The sequence below is a fragment of the Artibeus jamaicensis genome, unplaced genomic scaffold (assembly GCF_021234435.1).
Source record: "Artibeus jamaicensis isolate MK-2021 breed Jamaican fruit bat unplaced genomic scaffold, CSHL_Jam_final contig_3174, whole genome shotgun sequence".
Classification (NCBI taxonomy): domain Eukaryota; kingdom Metazoa; phylum Chordata; class Mammalia; order Chiroptera; family Phyllostomidae; genus Artibeus; species Artibeus jamaicensis.
Window position 1 is genome coordinate 5,927,789 of NW_026521738.1, and position 19,018 is coordinate 5,946,806.

Consider the following 19,018-nt stretch of genomic DNA (forward strand, 5'->3'; position numbering starts at 1 on the left):
AAAGATCTTAGTAGCTTAGGGGAGAAAGGGTCTCCTATGATTCCCCATGGGTGAATGCTGGCTGGTGTCCACTGCGATCTGGCCGAGCTGGCTGCTTTCTCTGGGCTCTCTGCAGATGATGAATTTGTGGTGTGTTTCACAGCTCAGTCATGGTCCAGGGGCCTCTTCCTATTGACTGGGCTCCTCTTGATGTTGTCTGCATCTGTAGATCATTCTGTCCCTCCATCGGGTCCTCCAAAGAGTTCCCACACCGGGCCGTCCACCGCATAGCCTGTGGACTCACCTGGCCACCCTCAAGGGCCCTATGACTCTCATTCAGAGTCCGTGTGTGACACATGCCCATATGACTTCCACCCTCCCTGTCTCCATGCCTTTCTTTCTCAGTTGGCCAAGGGGAGAGTATTTCTTTGCCATCTTCTCCTTTTTCTCAAAGTCAATCACGTTCTCTCTATTTCAATGAAGTTAAAAAGGAGAAGGGGTATGACACATAAGGAAAGACACATTGGAAGTTATTCTGAAAATATGCTGCTTACACAAATTTGGAGTCTGTGAGCAGTGGCGAGAGACCTGGGACAGTGTAAAATAAGGCCATGAAAAGTCTTGAGATAAGGCAAAGTGTGTTCATCCACCAGTAAGAACATTGGCCCCTGGAGGAAAAATATCATATCTCTTTGTGTTGTTGTTACTACAGCATCTTCCTCAGCACATAAAAATCTTATTTCTCCAGCAGCATGGAGCAGGGTGTCTAAGAAAATGAAATTGACTCCATTGCGTGAGTACTTCTGGAGCCTGCTGTGTGTTCTTCACTCTGCTTAGTGCTGTGCAGGAGGAAAAAGGTAAAAGGCACATTTACTATCCACAAATAGGCTACAAACTTCTTGGAGAGACCTCACTCACACTTATAACTGATGAGACCAGGAGAGAGAGAGTTGTTGGGGACAGGGTGTGGCATAGACTGAATGCTAGAAAAAGCAAGGAGTGGAGACCATTCTGAACTTGGAGATCTCCCGGTAGGATCTCACACTCTAGGTACTGAGGATGGCTACGCTGCATAGGCAGAGTGGTGAGAAAGGGAGGGGTGGAGAAGGGAGGAAGGTAGGGGGAGCATCAAGAATCAGACTTTGAAGTTTGACTGACTAGAGCTCCATACATGTCCAATATGTGGTTACCGAACATTGAAAATGTGGTTGGTTTGAATAGCGACAGGCTACAACAATAAACTACATGCCAGATTTTGAAGTCTCAATTTGAAAAATGTCTCGTCAATAATTTTAAATGTATTGATCCCATGTTGAAATGATGTTTTGGCTACATTAGATTATATTATTAAAATTAATTTTCCTGCCTCCTTTTCCTTTTTAAGAACTATGGCTACTAGAAAATGGATTGTAGCTTGCATTAAATTCCTGTGGGGCAGGAATTCCTGGGAGAGAGCGATGTCAGGAAAACAGTGCCCAACTGAGGAAGTGGGCCTGTGCGGTCCAGCAGTCCCCGGTTCCCAAGAGGAAGCCTGTTTTCTGTAAAAAAGAAACAAACAAAAACCCCAAACCCCAAAAACCACCACCATCATGGACGACAATAAAACAATGCTTCTTCAGAATAGTAATTGTTTGTTCAGTATGAAGGGCAACCAGAAACTCAATAATATTTCTGCATGGACCCATACTATATGGCTTTCATACAGACCCCAGTAGTTTCAGATAAATAAAAAAATAAGACAGAGATGGGTAAGAGAAGCTTAGTGAGTAAGCCTCTATGGCCCTGGCACTAATTCTGAAGCCACCCTGGAGTCCACAGCTATGAGTTTGGAGCTACCGCTGGGAGGCAATGATGGTGCAGAGGGAAAGAGAGAGCTGGCTGTGTTGGGTAGGGCCTTGAGGGTCAGGTGCAGGAGTCGGGACTTGATTTCCTAGGTGAGAAGGCATCTTAAGTAGCCCACGGTCTCCCACCCTTCCCTTTGCTTGTCTAACCAGCATTACTTTCTGAGGAGCTCTTGTCTTGTTGCTGACTTTCACTGTTCCTGCAGCTTGGCTATTGCTCTAAGTGCCCTTGATCGCCAAAGGAGGAAATTGAAGGGAATTCTAAAAGACAGGGTCATACCTTCATGGGTGTCCTCAGACCTCTTTTAGAATGACTGTGCATGCAGTCTGTGGTCATACCTGCCAGTGGAGGACCTTTTGCAGGCACGGGTGACAGCTACAGAACTGTTATTATCTTGTGGCCAGGGACCCTGCTGCCCTCTTGTCTTCTAAGTCTCTAAGTATCTTGAAATCCTTTCCCTAACTTGTGTTAAATGCTGCCTGACTTCCATTTTTAATGCCCAGCTCCTTCCTGCAAGGTTTGAAGCATCCAACTTACCTGTCAGATAAAAGATAACCGTGACCCCTTGTCCAAACCCTGTTGCCCTTGAGGTTGTCATCTGGATGCAGCTCCATGGGGGCAGCCTTCATGGTAACAGGAGACATGCCGCTTCAGGGTATCATCTGAGGTTGGTGATAATTATAGTCGATAAGGCCTATATGAGAGGGGTGAAAAGGAGATGTTATAAACTTGGGTGACCTTATTACTTCTTGGGACACAAAGATTTATTTCCTGGATTCCTCAAGCATTTCTCGGGAGATTTCATCCTGTAAGTCTCGCTGACAGATTTATCCTGAGCTCCTGTCATCGATGGCTGTTTACCCACTAACCAGGTGGAAGGCAGAAGCTGGGAAAGTGAACTGCCAACTAACTAAAAAGTGGTGCATGAATCAGTGCCATGGAGTGGACATAAATCGTGTGTGTCCTGCACCGTCTTAGCTATCAATTCCGAATTGACCTCGATTTCTCCTTTGGTGCAGTATTTGCCACTGGCATTGGCATTATTGGTGGTAGTGGTAATTAGAGATGTGGCCTTGTCCATATGGCAAGCACAGACTGTCACCGTTCCTCTCCCAGGATGGGTGGTGAGACTGCGGTTTGGTCGCACCCACTACCACAGGCGAGTCAATGTCCCCTGATACCAGACTTCCAGACAGCATTTGCAGGAACACTTCACAACCGGTAGACGTGCCCACTGCCCCCACTCACGCCCACTCCAGCATTACCATCCACGGCTGAGAGAGATTCCTGTTTGACTTTTGGTTCAACCTGAGTGGCAGAGGTTATGCCAGAAGAGAGTGAAGGCATAAGGGAAGCCAGGGAAGTAATGTCAGAAAAATCCGAGCACTTTAGTCCTAGAGAGACTTTTGAAGATATCAGGTGCAAAGTTTTATCAGTCTTTCTTTTGCCATGGAATCTAGTGTTCAAACAGAATTGTTATAGTTAATATTTGTTCAACTAATTCTGCAAACTGGAAAGTAAGCCAAGAGGTTTTATATGTATTATCTCATTTTGTCCTCATGAAAACCCTAGAGCTAGACAGTGTTACTGTCTTCATTGTCCAGGTGAGGGGACCAAGGCACAGACCTTAAAGAACATGGGTGAAGCCACATAGCTAGAGGCAGAGCTAGGGTGGAAGTCCCCGAAACTGGTGTCAGAGCTGGTGAGACACAAATGTGACACAGTGGGGACATCCTCCAGACACAAACTCTTCACCTCTGTGCCCTTAAACAAGAAGTGGCATGGCTGAAATTTTTTCTAAAAGAAAGGTTTATGGAGTTAAATGCTAGTCAGAAAAAGAACCAGATTCTGGGCATCATGTCTGCTCTCCTGGAGTTGATGGACTGTTTTATACATAAGTTTGGGGAAAAGAATGTAAGTTGTTTTGAAGGAATTTACACCAGCTACTAATAAGGGAGGGTGGGAAAGTGTGGAACGGGGACAGTACCTGGGATACGTGCATAGTCCGGAAGGAAGAAGTATGTGCTGCTTCTGTGTGGCCGTGGGCAACAGTCCCAAAAGTTCATGGGTAAGCACAGTGTGGTGGCACCTGGTGGCCCACTATTTCTTTTTTGATAGACGCCTAGAAGTGGATGCAAAGCTTCCATGTACATTTAAGAATGCGACCAGTCTTTTGTTAGTTGGCCCACAGATATCAACTAGTTAATTACTCTTGTCTCCTTCACTCTCCCACTGTTGTAACTTAATTTAGCACATCTCAGAAATTTTCTCTTGTCACTCTACTGAGGGGATATAAAATGAAGAGAAAAATCAGGGCGTGTCTGTTGTTGGAGCTGGGGTGGGGAGCAGCGCAGACCTGACCCACTTAACTCTGCCCACCCCATCCCAGCACCCCTTAGGGGAGGCAACCATTTCCAGTTTAGTTGTTTCCTCATGCTTTTGGCTGAATGAAACACGGTGCTGGGGAGGTGCTGGGCCTCGCCTCACATAGCCCATTCATAACCATGTAGCCAATCTGATTTCCAACCCCAAACCTCACCGGACTGCCCCTGAAATCCTGTATAAATTTCCCAGAGCTAAGACGGGACTGAAGAGGCCAAGTCAAGGAATAACTAGAATGTTGTACAGAAACACAAAATTTGAGCACAGGTAGGAAATGGCATCTGTCCTTCCAAATCCCTGCCCTCTGTGCATGCACACAGGGTTCATGCCCGAGGACGCCTTCCCTGGTCTGGGGAGGGAGATGAAGAAGGTGGAGGCAACGACTGGAAAATCACCTGTGGAGATGGTTACTCACTTTTGCATTTCCTTGCTCTCTTCCCAAGTATGGATGCTGTCTTCTTGAGGCCTAAACGGTTTTATACCTTTGAAAGAAAGGCTTATTTTTTTCCAAACTTCTAAAATTTCTTTCTTGTACAGGGCAGGTTTCACAGGCAGGGCCCTGTGAGGATGCACAGGGCATGCATTGCCTCCGCCGCCATCTTGAAATTCTTCATAATTTTTGAACATGAGGCCTGGCATTTCCATTTCATACTAGGCGCTGCAAACCACGCATCGAGTCCAGCCTGCAACCCAGTGTGGGATACATGTGTTGGTGGTGAGGGTGGTGGGGAAGTTATATTTGTAAGGGAGTCATGACCCAGTCTGGTTTTCACCCTTTTTTAAAAAATGTGGTAACATTGGTTAACATTGTATAAATTTCAGGTGTACAGCATTATAATTCAGTATCTGTAAACTCTATTTCATGCTCATCACTACAAGTCTAGTTTTTTTCCTGTGGCCGTATATTTTACCCCTTTTACCCAGTTAGGCCTCCTCCACCCTCTTTCACTCCTGGTGACTAACCACCATTGTACTGTCTGTATCTAGGAGTTTTTTAAAAGTTTGTTTGTTACTTTTTTGTTTCATATTCTACATATGAGTGAAGTCATATGTTTTTTTCATATTCCATCTGACTTATTTCACGTAGCATAATAACCTAAAGTTTTATGCATATTGTTGCAAATGGCAATATTTTATAAATGCCTTTTCTGGAATAAGAATACATGTTTAATTCAGAGTAAAAAAAAATTCTGTGCTCTATAAGAAGCATTTATAGAGTCACCTTTAACTCATAAAGGTGAGGTACCAAATTCAGTATAACCACAGAAGCATGTGGTTATACTGAATTTGGTACCTCACCTTTATGAGTTAAAAGACTAGGCATTTCACAGTGCCTTGTGCTATTTTTGGTGTACAGATCCTGAGACTCAAATGTATGACCTTTTCTAACCAGTGCTTGCCTTGCTGGCAGTCGGGTTACTACAGGTCAGGGCCCAGATGCTTCATCTGTGGTTCTCCCGTGGCTTCAGTATGAGAGCTTGTAATGAACTAAGGAGGTACAGTACTGTTCATCATCCTTCTGCTTGATAATATTTAAAATAAATAATCAAATTACTTCTAGAAATTTCAGGTCATTACATTCTAAAGATGCAGTGTTATTTTTCAAGGTAAATGTTGAAAAATGCCAGCATCATAAGAAATTAGTTTATTCATATAATCTTTACTAAAGTCATAATAAAATATATATTGAGTATTTGGAAGAAGACATTAGAAAGTAAATGTTTCATAATATAATTAAAATTATTAGCAAGATTATCAACATCAAGTTTAAGACAGTATAATAAAGAAAAATAACAATGGAAGAACATAAGTACCTAAGTTAAAAAAAGAAGATAATGTAATTTTCAATCTCATTTGTCAAGGTATGTCAAAAACCAGAGGTCTATTCTATTCTGTAATTTAAAGTGAGTCAGGGGCCAATTAAGTCCTGTCATCTGGTTCTGTAGCTATTGCTGTTTGTAAACACATATGTTTGGAGCACTTTGCAGAGCTGGGTAGTTTTGACCTGTCATCTGTCATCTGCTCTCAGCCTTCTCAGAGAAGCAGATCAGAATACCAACCCTCATTGTAAAGGACCGTGCACTGTGTTTGGGGTCCTGACATTTTTTTCAGCATAGACACTGAAAACTCAAGTATTGACAGGGGCTAAGCTGGCTGCCGTAATGGGTGTGTTGCTGGGTGGGGACTGGGATGAACTGGAGAGCCAGGTTCAGTCGGAAGTCAGCAGCCCTTCTCAGCAGCTGATGATGGTCCACTGGCGGAAATGCTGATGTCAGATGTTCTGATTTTTTAACAGTTCTGGGAGATTTAGAATTTTGGCTAGTGAATTAAAATTTTTGCTGTCCAAAAAGCATACAAGCATCTACAGCTGGATGTTGCCACAGATCGCCCATCCTCAGCCAGTACCCTGTGTTCTTGTGTTGACCGGGGCATACATAAGAATAGAGGGAAGGAACACACCTTAGGGATGTGATTTTCAGACTCAACTTATTTTCACAATATGAGAATAAACAAATTCTGTTTTCATTAGGTTGTGGGTCTGCCCTTTTCCTCATTCTGATTTAGCTGACACTAGTCTCCCCTGACTTTTCTTCATGGACTCTATTTGCCTAACTACAGAGCAGGAGTGAGGCCACCTGACTGCTACTTTGCATTGAAGATTAGATAGGAGTAGGAAGTGTGCAATGAACAGCACATGTGGAGAAGGGGGAAAAGCATGGCTTTTTGACTACTCTTTCACTTTGTTGACATGATAGATTGCACAGCATTCTGACGTACTTGATGAACTGGGCATATTTTAATGGGGAAATGGCCTAAGAGACCACACCATTTTCCACTTTAAACCCTGAAGTTTTGTGAAATCAAATGATTGATTTCTTAGGGTTTGTGAACTATTTTCCTTATTAATGATGAGCTGGTTAAACCAGCTAAAATTTTCATCAAATTAATAAATAAAGCATCTTTTAAAGTAATTATAATTTATCTGTATATGGAATTGCAATCACTCCTGTGTAAAGTGTATAATTTTAGATATTCAATTTTATGCTGTCAAAATAACTAGAATATTAGAATAATTTGTCTCCCAATAGAAAATTTCATAAATCACCCATCTTCATTTCTAAAAGGCAACCCGGATTGGTTTATTTTGACAGGAATGTTTGTGGTGTGGTGTGTCTGTGTATAATGTGGTGTACGTAGGTACTGTGTGGAGTGTGTGTGTGCATGTGTGTGCTACTTTGATGACTCAATCCCATGGCCAAAGTTCACTACAAGACCCCTGCCTTATTCCATGACCCTCAGATTCCTAGATCCTTGTCTTGTTTCCAACCTATTTTCTTGCCCCTTTATACCAACACACTTATTTTTATTTGCTCCATTATCTGCCCTAGAAATCAACTCATAATTTCTCTCTCTCCCCCACTCTTTGTCTCTCCTCTTTTCTCCCCTTTGTCCTTCTAGCCTTCTGACTTTCTTGCAAAGATGTTTATCATATGGTGAAATTAATGAAACAAGTGAGTCACCAGGAGAATCAGAATAGAAAAATGTGACGTGAATGAGAAGTGAGGTTAGTCAACAACCTCAGCCACGAGTCAGATTCCCCAGAGACTCCTTGCTTTTTCCTCTTGCTCATCTTGGAAGCTTTCTTCCCTGGAAGCATATCAGAGAAGCCTTCCCAGGGCTCAAGGGCCAAAAGACACCGTGATCACTTAGTCAACAGTTTGTTGGTGCCACAGTTAAAGGCCGGGGTGCACACAACTGGCCTTTGAGAGTATCCAGATACCAGCCATCCTATCACAGACACACAGCCCTAACTGGCAACTGCTTTTCAGTCATGACGAAGGGCTTGGGTGTCACCCCTCATCTGCATTTAGGCCTCATCACAGCAGAACTCAAGAGTGGATCACATATCATCCCCAACCACGGGACAGCTCCGCAGGACAGGACGGTAACTGCCTTTCCCTTTCCAGTTTGCGAAAGAGCCGGGAGAAGGTTCCTGAGACCCCTTCTGCCAGTTCCCTTCAGGCTCCGGGCTGGATGCCATTTCTGGCTCTGGAGTTTTCTGAAGCTTGGGAACATTGCGATTTCTTGAGAGCTGGTTCTATTATAGATCGATAATAGATTTTTAATGATTTTCTTAAACATATCTCCTTCCTCCTCCTGGAAATTTATGCTTGTTTCTGGCATCTGCACCATCCTCTGTGAACACTTAGGCACAGAATTCACTTAATTTTTTTTCCTCTTCTGGCAGTAAATTTTCCTTGTTGTTGCTGTGACTTCTTCTTACTCCTTATGTACTTAAAAAATGTCTTAATTGTTTCAACGGCTTATGTAATTTATCTTGTGTTCATTATGCACCACTGCTTGTCTTATTTTTTACCTTATCTGTAACAGTTGAGGACATCCTCTAACCGGTATTTTATTCCTTGCCTCAATGCTCCTTCTTTGTGTTTCAGTGATCTTCCCAACATCAACATCCTCTCCCCTCAGGTCCTCCCGCTCCCTGGCCTTACTGTTTATTACCATGCATTTCCTATTGGCTAGGAATCACTTATCTTACTGTTCCATTTTTGTTTCTCCCTTCCATTCTATTGCTTTTCCCCACTGTCGCTCCTGCCATGTTTTTCCTCCCACCTAAGACTGTTCTGACTTGAGAGGATTCACTGCTGCTTCTAGTGCAGGCCTCACTATGACACAGAAATCCAGCCCACCCAGCTCTCCATTCTTCTCGCCATAAACAGTCTAGTTAATTCCAGTTCCTATGTATCATATAAGAAATCACTCTCCAACCATATGGGATAACTTACAGCTGCAAATAAAAATTCCCCAATGTTTTGCTCCTCGCAAGTTTTCACTTTGCCAGCACAGCTTGGGAAGTCCAAGATGTTGACATCCCTAGGAAGTACATGGCTTCATGAAAATTCGCTCTCTACTTCTGAAAGTTTCTTCTACTCACAGAGACTTGACTTCTCAATGACATTATGAAGTGTCACAACTTTTCTCTTCTATCCCTCCTCCCTCCACCTCTGCTTGTACATTCCTTTTCAGGAAAACGATTTTGAGTTGTTGACTTAGTTTGCTTTCCTCAACTCATAGGCTAAAAGAATTATCTTTTATAAATACAGGCTTAAGCTCTTTCTCACTCTAACTTATGAATGAGTTCTTACATGAAAATAAAAAGGCCCATTTTATTTACACTGATTCTTTTTCTAAGGTTTTGTGTGTGTTTAGGACAACTTTCTACACTGGTTACAATGGCAATGCTTGGGGTTGCCTCAAACTCATGGCAAGCCAGGGCCTTTGTCCGAAGTTGTAGGTTCCACATGGAGTCATGCGGGACCTGATCCTCCTCCAGAGATGTCATAGAATTGCTTGCATAGAAAATAGGCACTGAGCCCCGGCTGGTGTAGCTCTGTGGATTGAGTGAGGGCCTGAGAACTAAGGGATCAGGGTTCGATTCCCAGTCAGGGCACATCCCTGGGTTGCAGGCCAGTTCCCTGCAGGCCAGTTCCCAGCGGGGAACACACCAGAGGCAGCCATACATTGATGTTTCTCTCCCTCTCTCCTTCCCTTCCCCTCTAAAAATAAATGAATAAAATCTTAGAAAAAAGAAAATAGGCACCGAATATACTTTGCTGGAGTGTATGTTATGGAGATAATCTTTTGATTGATTGAGTGATTGACTGATTCATTCATTCACTCATTCATTCTTCATTACCAAGGCTTTCTGAGGATAGAAACAAAGAAAGCCATCTACTCACTTTGACCCAGCCTGTGTCTGCAGTTAAACAAACTTAATGTTTTTGAAGACATGGTTTATACCTATTTATTAAGTCTTGGCTTTATCAATTTGACTGTTAAGAAATTTCCAGAATTATGATTTCCTATGTAGTTGTTAGAACATCTGCTACTTGCAGAAGGGGATCAGAAGGCATAGAGTATTCTTTACGCCCCACTCCTGGGTCACCCTGTGGTAAATGACAGCTCTTAGTGTCTTTGTTTTACTTTCCGTATCTTGAGGGCAGTGTTTTCAGCCTCTCTTTGCCTCCCGATGATGCTGTGGGAGTGAGATGACATGGCCCAGGGAAGCAACAGAGAGGGAGAGCAGGGAACCCCTGTGATACTAGCTCAGTGGACGTGCATCCACGCCGTTGGATTCTAGAGACTTGCCTCGTAGATTTCCAATCAACAGTCCTTCAAAAGTTCTACTCTCGGAAGTTTTCTGGAATTCCCAGCATATGATGACTAAGATGATAGCTTTTACCTGTGCTAATGTCTTACAGAAAATTCCAGAATCCAGGAACTTTGAAATTGTTGTGATGGCCATAACTTTCTTATTTGGGTATGTCTCAGTTACACACTTGCAAAATGATCTCCTTCGAAATAGGATGCCAAATCATTTACTGCCCTTTAAAGTATACCTTAAAAATACACAATGTTAGTCTCGATATGTGGATCATCTTTTCAAAGATGCGTATGAGTAGCACACTACCAGGAATTTGGGAGAAATTTCCCTTTTTCTCCCTCAAGAAAATCATTAAACAACTTTCCTATGCTTGTTGTGGTTCCTGATTTTTTTTAACAGAAAAAAACATTTTATTAAATGTAGGCTCAGTTCAAAAATAACCCCAGGAGGGGTAATATGGACTTAACTTTGCACCAAGGTTTAAATGGCTGATTCTGGGTTCTTGCCTGGCAGTATGGTGGGAAGAGAGCCTGCTCTCCTAAAAGGTAGGTGAGACCTAGAGAATGGACCGTGTCAACATGGAAAGGGAGCTTCAGGAGCTGGAGAAAACATATTTTGTCACCCTCATAATTTTGTCTCTGTATTTTTTTAGTCCCTTTTATTGTTGAATTTCAGTTGCTTTTAAAAAGCCTTAATGTGCTTTTCAGGATGCCCGATTCGTCAGCTTTCATGACATCATACTTTCTGCTGACCGGTTTTGACCAAAGTGGAGACAACACCTGCAAAGCCAACTGGCATGTATCGGCCCAATGCTATGGGAGAATCACCAGAAACTAACTCAGGCTTTCTCACTACCTTAGGCTGGGAGGGTCTCAGAGAACCCCATCCCTCCAGGGGCTTCTGTTCCTGCTACTCAGCCCAGAAGTTCCAGGTGGGCAGGTATGTTTGGAGGGGCCAGAGATTTTCCTTCCAGCCTTTATATATATACACACACACACACACACACATACCAGTCAGCTACTGCAACAAGAATGGTCCATTAAAAAAAACCCCAAAGCTAAAGGCATATAAAAGTATGCCTTCATTTCATGTTCATTTCTTGCTCTCAAATATGTTGGTTGGCTGGTCCAGGCTTGACAGGGCTTGGTTTCATCTGTGTCTGAGCTCAGGGCTGCTTCACATGTCTGCTGTCATTCTGTGACCTGAAGCTCTGGGAAGCTGTTCCTACGGCCACCCATGAGAGACCAAGCCCACTGTACCCATTTCCAGTGGTTCCAGCAAACTCCAAGAAGCCAAAGCAAAAAGTCAAAGTCAAGGTGTAGGAAACAGTACTTTACTCAGATCTGGCCAGCAGGTTTATTGGCAGATATATGCTGAATTTATCTCAGGTTGTTCCCCCAGCCTGGCCCACCAAAAGAAATCAAGCAGGGGATACACTTGCTGTTTTTAGGGGGCACATTCTGGAAAGAGCCTGGAATCAGAGCACTCTCTCTGGGGGAGAGCTGCCAGGATGAGGGTGGGAGGGTAGGGGGTGGGGAGTGCTGGACAGCAGCACAGGGCCCACCTGTGTTTACATGAATTTATGTCATTATTTAAAATAATTTTCTAAAGCAATTTTACAGGGAAAAAGAAGTCATACAAAGTAGCTTGGGGGTGATAACTTGGAGAACTACAGCTTGATTCCTTTACTTTGATTATTGTTTTTTGTTGTTGTTGTTGTTTGGTCTAATTGTGTATTGGCATGGTAAATAAACCCAGTTCAGTTATATCTCCTCCTTCATCTCTGCTCACAGAGACGAAGGGTCCTGGAATCCAAGGGCCCACCTTAACATGGTAAACATTAGAGTAACTTGGATGCAGCCTTCTCCCTGAATACTTTATTAGTATCTCCCAGGAACCAAGGTGCAGGCGGGGCCTCTGTTCTTTTTGCCAAGATATTGTTGTGTATGCCAAGCCCCCCTGGTGTGAAATGCCCTCCCCTGTTGTCCAAAACTGGAGCAAAATAGGCAGCCCCAGGGCCTGGGTTGGGAAGGAGGCACATGAAGGTCCATCTCTCCGTGCACCAAACAACCCTGGGCACTGGGCTACTGAATTCCAGTGTTACCAGGTTAAAACAGGTTAGAAGAAACAGTGATATGAAAGTGACATGGTTTTGGATTGGGGTGATGAAAAGTCCAACGGCTTACTGCAAAGAGGGAATAAAATATTAAATGGAGAAGGGGTTTTGCAAAGGTAGCTTCTCACACTGATGTTTTGGTTATGTTTCATAACTGATAAATAGGATGCACAGAGGGAAGAGCAGTGAACTGATGCTGAAGACACTAGGTCGCTCTCCCTTTCCCCCACTGGCAGCTGTGAAGCTTTGGGCAAACCCCTAACCTCCCTGTGCGTTCTATGAAAGCAATTATAGCGCCCCCTAAACTGCTTGCTGTAGAAAGTTGATGTGAGGATCAAATGAAAGAAAATGCATGAAAGCACCTTGGAAGCTGTAAAGTCCTATCCAAATATCAGGGTTAATTATTCATTCTTAATCCTGCCATTCCATTGCCCTCCCCTCTCAAAAAACAGGACAATGTTGGCACTGGATCATTCTCACAGTTTAAAAGGAGGAGTGAGTTGTGGCCCTTTCACCCTTCCCTGAGAACATCTGTCACCCTCAGCTCTGACAGCTGCTTTGACCTTTCCACTATGAAAGTACCAAATACAAGTTTGGGTCAGCCCCCGATCTCTATTCTACCATGCTCCAAACCTTATTAAAAAAATTAACATTTTTTCCCTTTCTGTATGCTTGGAAAGAAGCCAAGAGAGAAAGCTCTCAACAATCTCTGTATTCTGCTTTTCATCTGGTTTCATTTTCATTCCCTCCTTTACCCTGATATTAGCAAATTATTATATAATACAACCAGCACATTACTATAAGAACTAGCATTTGCAATCCTTTCCCCACTTAGTATGTATTCCCTCTTACACTAAACTTTGCAAAGAATTGCTTTGTTTCTCAGTACCCCACCCAAGAAAATTTCCCATTCAGTAATATTAATAGTAATCTTTTTTAAACCTTGACTTAAAATTACAGTAAATGCCAAGAAGCTCTAGTTGCTATTTTGTTGAAATAATATCAAGTTTCCTGTGATGCTTTATGTAGTTGTCATCTCTGTGATATGATACGTCCATGATTTATTGGCCTACTGAAAGTATTGTCATTGACTTGTCATAATAAACTTTTCTTAAAATATTAAAGTGTAGAACATTAAGCAATGGCTCAAACCAGTTCAGAGGCTCGATTTGTTTGTGGATTTGGTGGCCTCAAGTTCATCTTCTATGCCCTGAAAATGAAGGCTCTGCCTTGGTACCCGCTCATTTCTTATTCCTTTTCTTCCCAGGGTTAGTTTGTCACTAAACAGACTGGCAAAGAGGAAGGAAGAGCATACAAGAAACTCTGAACATGAGGGACTGATGGACGAGGGTCCATGCTGTGTCTGAAAGACTTTCTGGCCTTGGCAGAGACAAATTCAAACACCTGATCCTCGCCCAGCTCTTTCCTTAGGCACTGCATCCACTGTGGTGGGGTAGGGGTGGGGATAGGATTCATCTTGTTCAAACAGAGAAAAATGCCTAGCCCTGAAATTAGAGCTTAGTGTCCATGGATATGGGAAAAGAGAGGAATTTTGAATCATAGACTATCCAGGCACAGCTGAGGCAGAGGGATGATTTGCAGTCAGGTCTGCCTTCCTTGCTTACCTGTACCTCTGACGCTTGCTAACTGGCCCTCTTTCTGGTACCAAACAAGGTTTTTCCTGATGACCCAACTACTATAGTCCATTGAAATGTTCATACCCTGGCTCTCATCTCCCCAAGTTCAGCTGGCTGTTCTGATAAGCTTGTGGTGATGGGAGAGGGCCAGATACTCCCCATGTAATACATGTTTTTAAGTTGGAGATTTAAGGAGGCCATGTTATCTCACCCATTTGTTATGAAATAAGACAAATTAATAAAAGTAGGAGTCTTAGCTTCATGAATGCTAGGAGTGGGGTAAGGTTAGGGGTTAGGTAAGAAATGAGGTAAGGGTAAAAGCTTAAGGAGAAATGAGAAAGTACAAATGAGAAAGTCCAGTGCCAAACCCCAATCTCAAAATAGGGCACATATGGTTGTATATTTTATAAATATACATGGACAAATAACACAACCAAGACCCTCACAGATTGTCACAAATTGTCCTTCAGACTCTAAATTAAATGTCGTTTCTTGACCAGATCAAAATTTTTTCTTTATTCTCAGAAATTACACTTGCATGAAAGGATTGGGTGAGAGATTGTTAAAATTTTTGAAAAGCTTTAAATCTTTTATAGTAACAATTTTTTAATGGAAGGAAATCAAATTTTGAAAAGAAAAAATATTGCACATATGTAACAATATGTAATATATATTTTTGTAGTTCTGTTATACTTTAAAGTCATTTCGTGAACTTGGAAGCATAAGGATAGAGTAGACCCCTGTCATCCATGGTTTTGCTTTCTGAGATTCAGTTACCTGTGGTCAACTATGTTCTGAAATATTAAGTGCAAAGTTCTAGAAATAAACAATTTGTAAATTTTTTTAGTTTTTATTGAATTCATTGGGGTGTCAGGTGACACCTGTTAATAAAAGTATACAAGTTTCAGGTGTACAGTTCTATAATACATCCTTTGTACATTTCACTGTGTGTTCACCACCCCAAGTCAAGTCTCCTTCCATCACCATTTACCCCCTTCCCCTCTTCTACCTCCCCCTACTCCCCCTTTTCTCCGGTAATCACCGTACTATTGTCTGTGTTTATGTGGGGTGTTTTTTGGCTTAATCCCTACACCTTTTTTACCCAGTCCCCCATACACCTTCCTCTCTAACAGCTGTCAGTCATTTTTCTGTATCTATGAGTCTGTTTCTATTTTGTTTGTTTATTTTGTTTATTAGATTCTACACATAAGTGAGATCATATGGTCTTTGTCTTTCTCCTAGTGGCTCATAGCTTAGCTTTCATTTAGCATAATATTTTCCAGGTTCATCTACTCTGTTGCAAAAGGTTCTTTCTTTTTTTTTCTTACAGCTAAGTAGTACTCCACTGTGTAAATGTACAACCACTTGTATTTTAAATTGTGCACCATTCTGAGCAGTGCTGTGAAATTTCGCGCCCTCCTACTTCATCTCTGTCCTGCCTGGGATAGGAATTCAGCCTTTGTTTAGGCGGGAGTCCAACCTTTGGGCGTCTCTGGGCCACACTGGAAGAAGAAAAGTTGTCTTGGGCCACACATTAAGTACACAAACACTAACAAAAACTGATGAGCAAAATAAAAAATTTCAAGTAAAATTACGAATTTGTGTCGGGCCACATTCATAGCCACCCTGGGCCACACGCAGCCCGCAGGCTGTGGGTCAGATCCCCCAGAGCCTCAGTGTATCTGAGCTGTATACACTCCTCACCTGTTAGTCACTGGTTTGCCCACTTTGTTATCAGATCGGTCGTTATGATACCTCAGTGTTCAAGTAACTCTGATTTTACTTAATAATAGCAGAAATTAACTTTTGTGTTTCAACTAGCCATTTCATGACTAACAATTGGTGTTGCTAGTACCAATAGATCAAAGTAATGAAGGTGTTCAATTATATTCTCCCAGATTGGAATGCTGAGAAATCAGCCACTAAAACTATATCATAGAATTGCTCAGAGGATGAGATAAGAGAGCATTCGGGGGGCAAGGAGGAGCTTTAAATAGCTCTATAAATATAAAATATAACATTTTCAGTTAGCCGTTACTGGAAATATATGAGGGGGCAAAATTAATTTATTTATAAAAATTGTGTATTTATCTTACATGTTTAAACTTCAGTCACCTTTGAATAACTCCCCCTTTGAGCAATATACCTATCAAGACATTTTTTTCCACTGCTCAAAACAGTTTTTGAACTTGTCGATTTTGATGCCTTTTAGTGCTTCTGCCATCTTTTGTTTCAGCTCTTCCATATTGACAAAATGTTTCCCTATGAGGACTTTTTTTCATTTGGGGAACAAAAAAAGAGTCTCTTAGAGTGAGATCAGGTGAATAGGGAGAGTGGGGTATAGGGATCATGCTGTTTTTGGTCAAAAACTGCTGAACACTCAGCATGGTGTGGACAGATGTGTTCATAAATCACCCATCATGAAATGGGAAAATATGTTGAAAGAGTCTTCAAAAAAATTCGCTGAACACAGCCTCTCACAACAATGCCAGCTGGTACACTGATACAGATGAGTTCTGAGAACACTCACCTGTACTACTAGGGACCTGCCCTCCAGAAAATATTTCCATTTCTTGGGTACACCCCTTGTACTATACATAATTATCTTAGGGCTACTCTAGATCTTAAGCCTATTGAGAATAGGCATGAGTTAATCAGGCAGCAGCAGGACCACTGGAAACAGGTGATATACTGGATGCTGAGAGGAGACTTTCATTTTTCTTTCTCATGTAATATTTCTTGAGCCCACGTTATCTTCTAGGTCCTTTGGTAAGCACAACCAACACTGCAGTAAACAAGCCTTAAGGGTCTTCATGATGTTTAGATTTTAGCAGAAAGGACTGAAAGGCACTTTTTAAAATCCTTACACTACTTACAAGCTAGTTTGGCATGTAAAGGAGTACATCTGAAACAGCAAATACAAGGGAATATATAATAAAAAGTGTACATGTGTGGACACTCAGATTCTGAGGAATGAAAACCCATGAGCTATGAAAAGTTCTGAAAGGAGATCCAGTGTTCTGGGCCTTGAAAGATGAATGGGATTGAGAAGGAAAGAGACAGGGCTCTCTTATCAGCAGGTGCTTTGTGGGCAGAGATAAAAAATAAAGGGGACTGCATTCTCTTTGTATGCAGCAGATCTTGTTCAATGTTAAGGACTTGACAGGCATCCTACAGGGGTAGCAGCCTTCCCTGCTCTTCCTTGACCTCCTGCACACCTCTAGTTGAGAAGATGCCTGGCTTACAACACATGTTAACATTGGCAATAGCTGTGCAGGATGACACACCATGGGGAGGCCTTTACCCATCCTTGAAATCAATGCCTTGTTGACAGAACTCTTTCTTAGCACTGGAAAGCAGACAATCCCATGGGTCTCATGTTATTCCTCCCTAGAAAAGCTGGTGAGAAACCAGAGCTGGACTTGTGCCTCACAGGAGCCTGGCACAGGACAGAAGAGGTTTGGTTCCACTCATTCAAAAAGCCAATTTACTGAGCCTCAGATAAACCAAACATAAAATGCAAATCCTTCTGCTCCTCTGAGGTTGTCTATCTCAGAACTAAATTTAAATGTTTTAAAAAGGTTTTTTTTTTCCTCTTGGGGAAAGGTTAGGGAGGGAGAAGGCTATGTAGGGAAAAAGATGTCAATTTTCCATTTTTCCCCCAAGAACTTTTCACATGGTAAAAGAATTTGTAGGTCCAAATAGAAACAGAAACACTATTACTTTACAGAAAGTCAGTCAAATCCTTTGTTTGCTGTTATGGAAACCAAACAATTAATGGACTAAGTGATACTAATACTGAATTTTTATTTTTTCAACTGTTCTTAGAAACTTCTGGAGACACAGACTTAAGTTTACACAATATTTGGTTAATTCCACAGCCTGCGTAATCTGCAGGAAAAAGTTAACTACATCAGAGAAAGTCTCAACGCTCCAAGAGGAAATGCAAGGAAGCATGGAATCTGTACAAACAACCACAGAAAAACAAGCCTTACAACCAAAAAATCAAGAAAAAACCTCAGAGGATAAAACTACAAATTCAGTGAATTGCACAGTGGTTTCGTGAAGGGCAGCCTGTGGTTCCAAGCAGGTCTGGTGGGTATGCAGCCGGTGAGCTTTTGTGCCTGCTGTATTTTGATGAATAAGCCAATGTATAGAGGGAAATGTTTATGAAAAGTAGATGAGGGAAATGACTGCATAAGTAAATACACGGATGAAAATGGGCAAATCTTCCTTAAAGAAGAAACCCAAATAATATAAATAGATACCTCTTCTCCAGGCGATATTGTTTAATTCCCTCCCTCCCTTTTAAGAGGAATTTGGATATAATGACTTTTCCCAAAGAGTAGAGTGTGGGAAGGGACATACAGTAAGTTTACAGTGCAGCAATCAGACAGACACAGCCTTCACCAAGTATTCCAGGTGACCATCACCAGTAATAAATCATACTGATGTAACTAAACTCTTGCATGATGCAATGAGAAGGGTACTTCACGTCTGAGGTATTCTTACCAAAACCCCATGAGGAATGCTCCATATAATACCTGGTCAATACTCCTCAAAACTGTTGAAGACATGGGATACAAGGAGAGACTGAGCGGCTGTTGCAGACCAGAAGAGACTGAGGAGGCATGACCAAATGCAAGATGGTATACTGGATAGGATCCTGGAATAGAAAAAGGACATTAACAGAACACTAGTAAAATCAAAACGATGTGTGGGGTGGACTTGACAGTTATGCACCCATGTCCATGCCGTAGTTTTGTCACACGTATCACGGTGTTGTGAGATATCAGGAAACTGATGAAGGGTGTACAGGAACTCTATTATAATCTTTGCAACTTTTCTGCAAATAGTAAATCTAAAATTATTCCAAGT